The sequence below is a fragment of the Schistocerca gregaria genome, unplaced genomic scaffold (assembly GCF_023897955.1).
Source record: "Schistocerca gregaria isolate iqSchGreg1 unplaced genomic scaffold, iqSchGreg1.2 ptg000422l, whole genome shotgun sequence".
Taxonomy (NCBI): domain Eukaryota; kingdom Metazoa; phylum Arthropoda; class Insecta; order Orthoptera; family Acrididae; genus Schistocerca; species Schistocerca gregaria.
In genome coordinates, this window is record NW_026061853.1 from 5,831,746 (window position 1) to 5,845,258 (window position 13,513).

Sequence of the window (13,513 nt, forward strand, 5' to 3'; positions counted from 1 at the left end):
GCTCATGTCCAAGGCACCAAAGAAGGGTAAAAGTTCAATAATCGATAACTAAAACTTGAATTGTACTGTTTCTTAATGGCTGTTATATCAACTTAGATGCTTCTTCTGTGTTCCACTATGGTGCTTTTAGTGTCTCCGCATACCGCAGAACGCGACATAGCTTTGCAGAAGATAAATGTAACACTTTCAGATAGATGAGCGGCCAATGTAACCACCTTGCTTTAAGTCGATTCGATAACAAATAAAGAAAACGGACGGATTTCTCAGGTTTTTGCTATATATGAACACTTTTCACATTCTCCCGCGCAACGCGGCTGCTAGTCTTCCTTTCATGCAAATCGTAAGGTCCTAGCTCATGTCCAAGGCTTCAAAGAAGGGTAAAAGGTCAAAAATCGATAACTAAAACTTGAATTGTACTGTTTCTTACTGGCTATTACATCAACTTAGGAGTTTCTTCTGTGTCCTACTATGTTGCTTTTAGTGTCTCCGCATACCGCAGCACGCGACATACCTTCGCAGACGATAAATGTAACCGTTTCAGAGAGAAGCGCGACCAAAGTGATGATCTGGCTTAAAGTCGATTTGATAACAATTGACGAAAACTAGCGAATTTCTCATGTTTTATTTACATATGAACACTTTTCACATTTTCTCGTGCAACGCAGCTGCTAGTTCACCTTTCATGCAAAATCTTAAGGTTCTAGCTCATGTCCCAGGTACCAAAGCCGGCTAAAAAGTCAATAATCGATCACTAAAACTTGATTTGTACTGCTTCTTACTGGCTATTACATCAACTTGGAAGCTTCGTCTGTGTTCTACTATTGTGCTTTTAGTGTCTCCTCATACCGCAGAACGCGACATAGCTTTGTAGACGATATATGTCACCGTTTAAGAACGATGCGCGGCCAGTGAGACGATCTGACATTAAGTCGAGTCAATAACAAATGACGAAAGCGGAGTGATTTCTCATGTTTTTGCTACATATGAACACTTTTCATATTCTCCCGTGCAATGCGGCTGCTAGTCTTCCTTTCAAGCAAAATCTTAACGTCCTAGCTCATGTCCAAGGCATCAAAGTAGGGTAAACGTTCAATAATCGATTACAAAACTTGAATTGTACTGTTTCTTACTGGCTATTACATCAACTTAGAAGCTTCTTCTATGTTCTACCATGGTGCTTTTAGTGTCTCCGCATACTGCAGCACGCGCCATAGCTTTGCAGACGATAAATGTAACCGTTTCAGACAGAACTGCGGCTAATGTGACTATCTGGCTTTAAGTCGATTCGATAACAAATGACGAAAACGGACGGATTTCTCAGGTTTTTACTACTGATGAACACTTTTCACATTCTCCCGTGCTACTCGACTGCTAGTCCTCCTTTCATGCAAAATGTTACGGTCCTAGCTCATGTCCAAGTCACCAAAGGCAGTTAAAAAGTCAATAATCGATACCTAAAACATGAATTGTACTACTTCTTACTGGCTATTACATCAACTTAGAAGCTTCATCTGTGTTCTACTATGGTGCTTTTAGTGTCTCCGCATACCGCAGCACGCGACATAGCTTAGCAGACGATAAGTACAACCGTTTCAGAGAGAAGAGCGGCCTATGTGACGATCTGGCTTTAAGTCGATTCGATAACAAATGACGAATACGGACAGATTTCTCAGGTTTTACTACATACGAACACTTTTCACATTCTCCCGTGCAACGCGGCTGCTAGGCCTCCTTTCATGCAAAATCTTAAGTTCCTAGCTCATGTCCAAGGTGCCAAAGAAGGGTAAAAAGTCAATAATCGATACCTAAAACTTGAATTGCACTACTACTTACAAGCTATTACATCAACTTAGGAGCTTCATCTGTATTCTACTATGGTGCTTTTAGTGTCTCTGCATACCGCAGCACGCGACATAGCTTTGCTGACGATAAGTACAACCGTTTCAGAGAGAAGAGCGGCCAATGTGACGATCTAGCTTTAAGTCGATTCGATAAGAAATGACGAAAACGGACGGATTTCTTAGGTTTTTACTACATATGAACACTTTTCACATTCTCCCGTGCAACTCGGCTGCTAGTCCTCCTTTCATGCAAAATGTTAAGTTCCTAGCTCATGTCCAAGGCACCAATGCCAGTTAAAAAGTCAACAATCGATAACTAAAACATGAATTGTACTACTTCTTACTGGCTATTACATCAACTTAGAAGCTTCATCTGTGTTCTACTGTGGTGCTTTTTGTGTCCCCGCATACCGCAGCACGCGACATAGCTTTGCAGACGATAAGTACAACCGTTTCAGAGAGAAGAGCGGCCAATGTGACGATCTAGCTTTAAGTCGATTCGATAAGAAATGACGAAAACAGACGGATTTCTCAGGTTTTTACTACATATGAACACTTTTCACATTCTCCCGTGCAACTAGGCTGCTAGTCCTCCTTTCATGCAAAATGTTAAGTTCCTAGCTCATGTCCAAGGCACCAATGCCAGTTAAAAAGTCAATAATCGATAACTAAAACATGAATTGTACTACTTCTTACTGGCTATTACATCAACTTAGAAGCTTCATCTGTGTTCTACTGTGGTGCTTTTTGTGTCCCCGCATACCGCAGCACGCGACATAGCTTTGCAGACGATAAGTGCAACCGTTTCAGAGAGAAGAGCGGCCAATGTGACGATCTGGCTTTAAGTCGATTCGATAAGAAATGACGAATACGGACGGATTTCTCAGGTTTTTAATACATATGAACACTTTTCACATTCTCCCGTGCAACGCGGCTGCTAGTCATCCTTTCATGCAAAATCTTAAGTTCCTAGCTCATGTCCAAGGTACCAAAGAAGGGTAAAAAGTCAATAATCGATAAGGAAAACTTGAATTGTACTACTTCTTACTAGCTATTACATCAACTTAGAAGCTTCATCTGTGTTCTACTATGGTGCTTTTAGTGTCTCCACATACCGAAGCCCGCGACATAGCTTTGGAGACGATAAGTACAACCATTTCAGAGGGAAGAGCGGCAATGTGACGATCTGGCTTTAAGTCGATTCGATAACAAATGACGAAAACGGACGGATTTCTCAGGTTTTTACTACATATGAATACGTTTCACATTGTCCCTAGCAACGCGGCAGCTAGTCCTCCATTTATGCAAAATCGTAAGGTCCTAGCTCATGTCCAAGGCACCAAAGCCGGCTATAAAGGCAATAATCGATATCCGAAACTTGATTGGTACTGCTTCTTACTGGCTATTACATCAACTTGGAAGATTCGTCTGTGTTCTACTATGGTGCTTTTAGTGTCTCCGCATACCGCAGAACGCGACATAGCTTTGCAGACGATATACGTCACCGTTTAAGAGTGATGAGCGGCCAATGAGACGATCTGACATTAAGTCGAATGGATAACAAATGACGAAAACGGACTGATTTCTCATGTTTTTGCTACATATGAACACTTTTCACATTCTCCCGTGCAACGCGGCTGATAGTCTTCCTTTCAAGCAAAATCTTAAGGTCCTAGCTCATGTCCAAGGCACCAAAGAAGGGTAAAAGTTCAATAATCGATAACTAAAACTTGAATTGTACTGTTTCTTAATGGCTGTTATATCAACATAGAAGTGTCTTCTGTGTCCTACTATGTTGCTTTTAGTGTCTCCGCATACCGCAGAACGCGACATAGCTTTGCAGAAGATAAATGTAACCCTTTCAGATAGATGAGCGGCCAATGTAACCACCTTGCTTTAAGTGGATTCCATAACAAATAAAGAAAACGGACGGATTTCTCAGGTTTTTGCTATATATGTACACTTTTCACATTCTCCCGCGCAACGCGGCTGCTAGTCTTCCTTTCATGCAAATCGTAAGGTCCTAGCTCATGTCCAAGGCATCAAAGAAGGGTAAAAGGTCAAAAATCGATAACTAAAACTTGAGTTGTACTGTTTCTTACTGGCTATTACATCAACTTAGAAGTTTCTTCTGTGTCCTACTATGTTGCTTTTAGTGTCTCCGCATACCGCAGCACGCGACATAGCTTTGCAGACGATAAATTTAACCGTTTCAGAGAGAAGCGCGACCAAAGTGATGATCTGGCTTAAAGTCGATTTGATAACAAATGACGAAAACTAGCGAATTTCTCATGTTTTATTTACATATGAACACTTTTCACATTTTCTCGTGCAACGCAGCTGCTAGTTCACCTTTCATGCAAAATCTTAAGGGTCTAGCTCATGTGCCAGGTACCAAAGCCGGCTAAAAAGTCAATAATCGATCACTAAAACTTTATTTGTACTGCTTCTTACTGGCTATTACATCAACTTGGAAGCTTCGTCTGTGTTCTACTATTGTGCTTTTAGTGTCTCCACATACCGCAGAACGCGACATAGCTTTGCAGACGATATATGTCACCGTTTAAGAATGATGAGCGGCCAGTGAGACGATCTGACATTAAGTCGATTCAATAACAAATGACGAAAACGGACTGATTTCTCATGTTTTTGCTACATATGAACACTTTTCACAATCTCCCGTGCAACGCGGCTGCTAGTCTTCCTTTCAAGCAAAATCTTATTGTCCTAGCTCATGTCCAAGGCACCAAAGTAGGGTAAAAGTTCAATAATCGATAACAAAACTTGAATTTTACTGTTTCTTACTGGCTATTACGTCAACTTAGAAGCTTCTTCTATGTTCTACTATGGTGCTTTTAGTGTCTCCGCATACCGCAGCATGCGACATAGCTTTGCAGACGATATATGTCACCGTTTAAGATTGATGAGCGGCCAATGAGACGATCTGACATTAAGTCGATAGGATAACAAATGACGAAAATGGACTGATTTCTCATGTTCTTGCTACATATGAACCCTTTCCACAGTCTCCCGTGCAACGCGGCTGCTAGTCTTCCTTTCAAGCCAAATCTTAAGGTCCTAGCTCATGTCCAAGGCACCAAAGCCAGCTAAAAAGTCAATAATCAATACCTAAAACTTGAATTGTACTACTTCTTACTGGCTATTACATCAACTTAGAAGCTCCATCTGTCTTCAACTATGGTGATTTCAGTGTCTCCGCATACCGAAGCACACGACATAGCTTTGCAGACGATAAGTACAACCGTTTCAGAGAGAAGAGCAAAAAATCTTACGATCTGGCTTTAAGTCGATTCGATAACAGATGACGAAAACGGACGGATTTCTCAGGTTTTTACTACATATGAACACTTTCCACATACTAACGTGCAACTCGTCTGCTAGTCCTCCCTTCAAACAGAATCTTAAGGTCCTAGATCATGTCCAAGGCACCAAAGCCAGCTAAAATACCAATAATCGATACCTAAAACTCGAATTGTACTACTTCTTCCTTGCTATTACATTAACTTAGAAGCCTTATCTGTGTTCCACTATGGTGCATTTAGTGTCTCTGTGTACCGCAGCACGCGACATAGCTTTGCAGACGATAAGTACAACCGTTTCAGAGAGAAGAGCGGCCAATGTGACGATCTGGCTTTAAGTCGATTCGATAACAAATGACGAAAACGGACGGATTTCTCAGATTTTTACTACATATGAACACTTTTCAGATTATCCCACGCAACGCGGCTTAGTTTCTCCTTTCATGCCAAATCTTAAGTTCCTAGCTCATTTCCAAGGCACCAAAGCCAGCTAAAAAGTCAATAATCGATACCTAAAACTTGAATTGTACTACTTCTTACTGGCTATTACATCAACTTAGAAGCTTAATATGTGTTCTACTATGGTGCTTTTAGTGTCTCCACATACCGAAGCCCGCGACATAGCTTTGGAGACGATAAGTACAACCATTTCAGAGGGAAGAGCGGCAATGTGACGATCTGGCTTAAAGTGGATTTGATAACAAATGACGAAAACGGGCGAATTTCTCACTTTATAACTACATATGGACACTTTTCACATTTTCCCGTTCAACGCAGCTGCTAGTCCTCATTTAATGCAAAATCTTAAGGTCCTAGCTCATGTCCAAGGCACCAAAGCCGGCTATAAAGGCAATAATTGATAACAGAAACTTGATTGGTACTGCTTCTTACTGGCTATTACATTAACTTGGAAGCTTCTTCTATGTTCTACTATGGTGCTTTTAGTGTCTCCGCATACCGCAGAACGCGACATAGCTTTGCAGACGATATACGTCACCGTTTAAGAGTGATGAGCGGCCAATGAGACGATCTGACATTACGTCGAATGGATAACAAATGACGAAAACGGACTGATTTCTCATGTTTTTGCTACATATGAACACTTTTCACATTCTCCCGTGCAACGCGGCTGCTAGTCTTCCTTTCAAGCAAAATCTTAAGGTCCTAGCTCATGTCCAAGGCACCAAAGTAGGGTAAAAGTTCAATAATCGATAACAAAACTTGAAGTGTACTGTTTCTTAATGGCTATTATATCAACTTAGATGCTTCTTCTGTGTTCCACTATGGAGCTTTTAGTGTCTCCGCATATGGCAGAACGCGACATAATTTGCAGAAGATAAATGTAACCGTTTCAGAGAGAAGAGCGGCCAATGTAACAAACTTGCTTTAAGTCGAATCGATAACAAATAAAGAAAACGGACGGATTTCTCAGGTTTTTGCTATATATGTACACTTTTCACATTCTCCCGTGCAACGCGGCTGCTAGTCCTCCTTTCAAGCAAAATCTAATGGTCCTAGCTCATGTCCAAGGCACCAAAGTAGGGTAAAAGTTCAATAATCGATAACAAAACTTGAATTGTACTGTTTCTTACTTGCTATTACATCAACTTAGAAGCTTCTTCTATGTTCTACTATGGTGCTTTTAGTGTCTCCGCATACCGCAGCACGCGACATAGCTTTGCAGACGATAAGTACAACCGTTTCAGAGAGAAGAGCGGCCTATATGACGATCTGGCTTAAAGTGGATTTGATAACAAATGACGAAAACGGGCGAATTTCTCACTTTATAACTACATATGGACACTTTTCACATTTTCCCGTTCAACGCAGCTGCTAGTCCTCATTTCATGCAAAATCTTAAGGTCCTAGCTCATGTCCAAGGCACCTAAGCCGGCTATAAAGGCAATAATTGATAACAGAAACTTGATTGGTACTGCTTCTTACTGGCTATCACATCAACTTGGAAGCTTCTTCTATGTTCTACTATGGTGCTTTTAGTGTCTCCGCATACCGCAGAACGCTACATAGCTTTGCAGACGATAAATGTATCCGTTTCAGAGAGAATAGCGGCCAATGTAACGTCCTTGCTTTAATTCGATTCGATAACACATGACGAAAACGGAAGGATTTCTCAGGTTTTTACTACATATGAATACGTTTCACATTCTGCCGAGCAACGCGGCTTCTAGTTCTCCATTTATGCAAAATTTTAAGGTCATAGCTCATGTCCAAGGCACCAAAGCCGGCTCAAAAGGCAATAATCGATAGTTAAAACGTGAATTGTACTACTTGTTACTGGCTATTACATACACTTAGAAGCTTCTTCTGTGTTCTACCATGGTGCTTTTAGTGTCTCCGCATACCGCAGCACGCGCCATAGCTTTGCAGACGATAAATGTAACCGTTTCAGAGAGAAGAGCGGCCAACGTGACGATCTGGGTTTAAGTCCATTCGATAACAAATGACGAAAACGGGTGGATTTCTCAGGTTTTTACTACATATGAACACTTTTCACATTTTTCCGTGCAACGCGGCTGCTAGTCCTCCTTTCATGCAAAATCATAAGGTCCTAGCTCATGTGCAAGGCACCAAAGAAGGCTAAAAATTCAATAATCGATAGCTAAAACTTGATTTGTACTGCTTCTTACTGGTTATTACATTAGCTTGGAAGCTTCGTCAGTGTTCTACTATGGTGCTTTTAGTGTCTCCGCATACCGCAGCACGCGACATAGCTTTGCAGACGATAAGTACAACCGTTTCAGAGAGAAGAGCGGCCTATATGACGATCTGGCTTAAAGTGGATTTGATAACAAATGACGAAAACGGGCGAATTTCTCACTTTATAACTACATATGGACACTTTTCACATTTTCCCGTTCAACGCAGCTGCTAGTCCTCATTTCATGCCAAATCTTAAGGTCCTAGCTCATGTCCAAGGCACCAAAGCCGGCTATAAAGGCAATAATTGATAACAGAAACTTGATTGGTACTGCTTCTTACTGGCTATTACATCAACTTGGAAGCTTCTTCTATGTTCTACTATGGTGCTTTTAGTGTCTCCGCATACCGCAGAACGCGACATAGCTTTGCAGACGATATACGTCACCGTTTAAGAGTGATGAGCGGCCAATGAGACGATCTGACATTAAGTCGAATGGATAACAAATGACGAAAACGGACTGATTTCTCATGTTTTTGCTACATATGAACACTTTTCACATTCTCCCGTGCAACGCGGCTGCTAGTCTTCCTTTCAAGCAAAATCTTAAGGTCCTAGCTCATGTCCAAGGCACCAAAGTAGGGTAAAAGTTCAATAATCGATAACAAAACTTGAAGTGTACTGTTTCTTAATGGCTATTATATCAACTTAGATGCTTCTTCTGTGTTCCACTATGGTGCTTTTAGTGTCTCCGCATATGGCAGAACGCGACATAATTTGCAGAAGATAAATGTAACTGTTTCAGAGAGAAGAGCGGCCAATGTAACAAACTTGCTTTAAGTCGAATCGATAACAAATAAAGAAAACGGACGGATTTCTCAGGTTTTTGCTATATATGAACACTTTTCACATTCTCCCGTGCAACGCGGCTGCTAGTCTTCCTTTCAAGCAAAATCTAAAGGTCCTAGCTCATGTCCAAGGCACCAAAGTAGGGTAAAAGTTCAATAATCGATAACAAAACTTGAATTGTACTGTTTCTTACTGGCTATTACATCAACTTAGAAGCTTCTTCTATGTTCTACTATGGTTCTTTTAGTGTCTCCGCATACCGCAGCACGCGACATAGCTTTGCAGACGATAAGTACAACCGTTTCAGAGAGAAGAGCGGCCTATATGACGATCTGGCTTAAAGTGGATTTGATAACAAATGACGAAAACGGGCGAATTTCTCACTTTATAACTACATATGGACACTTTTCACATTTTCCCGTTCAACGCAGCTGCTAGTCCTCATTTCATGCCAAATCTTAAGGTCCTAGCTCATGTCCAAGGCACCAAAGCCGGCTATAAAGGCAATAATTGATAACAGAAACTTGATTGGTCCTGCTTCTTACTGGCTATTACATCAACTTGGAAGCTTCCTCTATGTTCTACTATGGTGCTTTTAGTGTCTCCGCACACCGCAGAACGCGACATAGCTTTGCAGACGATATACGTCACCGTTTAAGAGTGATGAGCGGCCAATGAGACGATCTGACATTAAGTCGAATGGATAACAAATGACGAAAACGGACTGATTTCTCATGTTTTTGCTACATATGAACACTTTTCACATTCTCCCGTGCAACGCGGCTGCTAGTCTTCCTTTCAAGCAAAATCTTAAGGTCCTAGCTCATGTCCAAGGCACCAAAGTAGGGTAAAAGTTCAATAATCGATAACAAAACTTGAAGTGTACTGTTTCTTAATGGCTATTATATCAACTTAGATGCTTCTTCTGTGTTCCACTATGGTGCTTTTAGTGTCTCCGCATATGGCAGAACGCGACATAATTTGCAGAAGATAAATGTAACCCTTTCAGAGAGAAGAGCGGCCAATGTAACAAACTTGCTTTAAGTCGAATCGATAACAAATAAAGAAAACGGACGGATTTCTCAGGTTTTTGCTATATATGAACACTTTTCACATTCTCCCGTGCAACGCGGCTGCTTGTCTTCCTTTCAAGCAAAATCTAAAGGTCCTAGCTCATGTCCAAGGCACCAAAGTAGGGTAAAAGTTCAATAATCGATAACAAAACTTGAATTGTACTGTTTCTTACTGGCTATTACATCTACTTAGAAGCTTCTTCTATGTTCTACTATGGTGCTTTTAGTGTCTCCGCATACCGCAGCACGCGACATAGCTTTGCAGACGATAAATGTATCCGTTTCAGAGAGAATAGCGGCCAATGTAACGTCCTTGCTTTAATTCGATTCGATAACACATGACGAAAACGGACGGATTTCTCAGGTTTTTACAACATATGAATACGTTTCACATTCTGCCGAGCAACGCGGCTTCTAGTTCTCCATTTATGCAAAATTTTAAGGTCCTAGCTCATGTCCAAGGCACCAAAGCCGGCTCAAAAGGCAATAATCGATAGTTAAAACGTGAATTGTACTACTTGTTACTGGCTATTACATACACTTAGAAGCTTCTTCTGTGTTCTACTATGGTGCTTTTAGTGTCTCCGCATACCGCAGCACGCGCCATAGCTTTGCAGACGATAAATGTAACCGTTTCAGAGAGAAGAGCGGCCAACGTGACGATCTGGGTTTAAGTCCATTCGATAACAAATGACGAAAACGGGTGGATTTCTCAGGTTTTTACTACATATGAACACTTTTCACATTCTCCCGTGCAACGCGGCTGCTAGTCTTCCTTTCAAGCAAAATCTTAAGGTCCTAGCTCATGTCCCAGGTACCAAAGCCGGCTAAAAAGTCAATAAGAATCACTAAAACTTGATTTGTACTGCTTCTTACTGGCTATTACATCAACTTGGAAGCTTCGTCTGTATTCTACTATGGTGGTTTTAGTGTCTCCGCATACCGCAGAACGCGACATTGCTTTGCAGACGATATATGTCACCATTTAAGAGTGATGAGCGGCCAATGAGACGATCTGACATTAAGTCGATTCGATAACAAATGACGAAAACTGACTGATTTCTCATGTTGTAACCACATATGGACACTATTCACATTTTACCGTGCAACGCAGCTGCTAGTCCGACTTTCACGCAAAATTTTAAGGTCATAGCTAATGTCCAAGGCAACAAAGCCGGCTAAAAAGTCAATAATCGATAACTAAAACGTGAATTGTACTAATTCTTACTGGCTATTACATCAACTTAGAAGTTTCTTCTGTGTTCTACTATGGTGCTTTTAGTGTCTCCGCATACCGCAGCACGCGACATAGCTTTGCAGAAGATAAATGTAACCGTTTCTGAGAGAAGAGCGGCCAACGTGACGATCTGGGTTTAAGTCCATTCGATAACAAATGACGAAAACGGGTGGATTTCTCAGGTTTTTACTACATATGAACCCTTTTCACATTTTCCCGTGGAACGCAGCTGCTAGTCCTCCTTTCATGCAAAATCGTATGGTTCCACCTCATATCCAAGGAACTAAAGCCGGCTAAAAATCATTAATCGATAACCAATACTTGAATTGCACTGCTTCTTACTGGCTATTACTTCAACTTAGAAGCTTCTTCTGTGGTCTATTATGTTTGCTTTTAGCGTCACTGCATACCGCAATACGTGACATAGCTTTGCAGACGATAAATGTAACCGTTACAGAGAGAAGAGCGGCCAATATGACGATGTGGCTTTAAGTGGATTCGATAACAAATGACGAAAATGGACGGATTTCTCAGGTTTTTAAAACATATGAATACTTTTTACGTTTACCCGTGCAACGCGGCTAATAGTCCTCCTTTCATGTAAAATCTTAAGGTCCTAGCTCATGTACAAGGCTCCAAAGCCGGCTAAAAAGTGAATAATAGATAACGAAAACTTTGAATTGTACTACTTCGTGTGGGCTATTACATTAACTTAGAAGCTTCTCCTGTGTTGTACTATGGTGCTTTAAGTGTCTATGCATACTGCACCCAACGACATGCTTTGCAGACGATAAATAAACCGTTTCATTGAGAGGAGCGGACAAAGTGACGATCTGGCTATAAGTCGCTTCGATAACAAATGACGAACACGGACGGATTTCTCAGGTGTTTACTACACATGAACACTTTTCACATTCTCCCGTGTAACGCGGCTAATAGTCCTCCTTTCATGCAAAATCTTAAGGTCCTAGCTCATGCCCAAGGCACCAAAGCCGGCTAAAAAGTCAATAATCGATAGCTAAAACGTGAATTGTACTACTTCTTACTGGCTATTACAAAAACTTAGAAGTTTTTTCAGTGTTCTACTATGGTCCTTTTAGTGTCTCCGCATACCGCAGAACGCGACATAGCTTTGCAGACGGTAAATATAACCGTTTCAGAGAGAAGAGCCACCAATGTGACTATCTGGCTTTAAGTCGATTCGATAACAAATGACGAAAACGGAGGGATTTCTCATGTTTTTAGTATATATGAACATTTTTCACATTCTCCCGTGCGAAGCATCTCTTACACTTCCCTACATGCAAAATCGTAAAGGCCTAGCTCATTTCCAAAGCACCAAAGACAAGTAAATGGTCAATAATCGATAATTAAAACTTGAATTTTACTTTTTCTTACTGGCTCTTACATCAAGTTAGAAGCTTCTTCTGTGTTCTACTATGGTCCTTTTAGTGTCTCCGCATACCGCAGAACGCGACATAGCTTTGCAGACGGTAAATATAACCGTTTCAGAGAGAAGAGCCACCAATGTGACTATCTGGCTTTAAGTCGATTCGATAACAAATGACGAAAACGGAGGGATTTCTCATGTTTTTAGTATATATGAACATTTTTCACATTCTCCCGTGCGAAGCATCTCTTACACTTCCCTACATGCAAAATCGTAAAGGCCTAGCTCATTTCCAAAGCACCAAAGAAAAGTAAATGGTCAATAATCGATAATTAAAACTTGAATTTTACTTTTTCTTACTGGCTCTTACATCAAGTTAGAAGCTTCTTCTGTGTTCTACTATGGTGCTTTTAGTGTCTCCGCATACCGCAGCACGCGACGTAGCTTTGCAGACGGTAAATATAACCGTTTCAGAGAGAAGAGTGGCCAATGTACGTCCTGGCTTTAAGTCGATTCGATAACAAATTACGAAAGCGGACGGATTTCTCAGGTTTTTACTACATATGAACACTTTTCACATTCTCCCGTGCAACGCGGCTTATAGTCCTCCTTTCATGCAAAATCTTAATGTCCTAGCTGCTGTACAAGGCACCAAAGCCGGGTGAAAAGTGAATAATCGATAACGAATACTTGAATTGCACAATTTCTTACAGGCTATGACATCAACTTAGAAACTTCATCTGTGTTCTAGTATATTGCTTTTAGTGTCTCCGCATTACGTAGCTCGCGACCTATCTTTGGAGACGATAAATATAACGGTTTCAGAGGGAAGAGAGGCCAATGTAACGATCTGGCATTAAGTCGATTCGATAACAATTGAAGAAAACATACGGATTTCTGAGGTTTTCACTACATATGAACCCTTTTCACATTCTCCCGTGCAACGCGGCTGCTAGTCCTCCTTTCATGCAAAATCTTCACGTTCCACCTGATGTCGAAGGAACCAAAGCCAGCTAAAAATCAATAATTGATAACCAATACTTGAATTGTACTGCTTCTTACTGGCTATTACTTCAACTTAGAAGCTTCTTCTGTGTTCTATTATGTTTGCTTTTAGCCTCACCGCATACCGCAATACGTGACA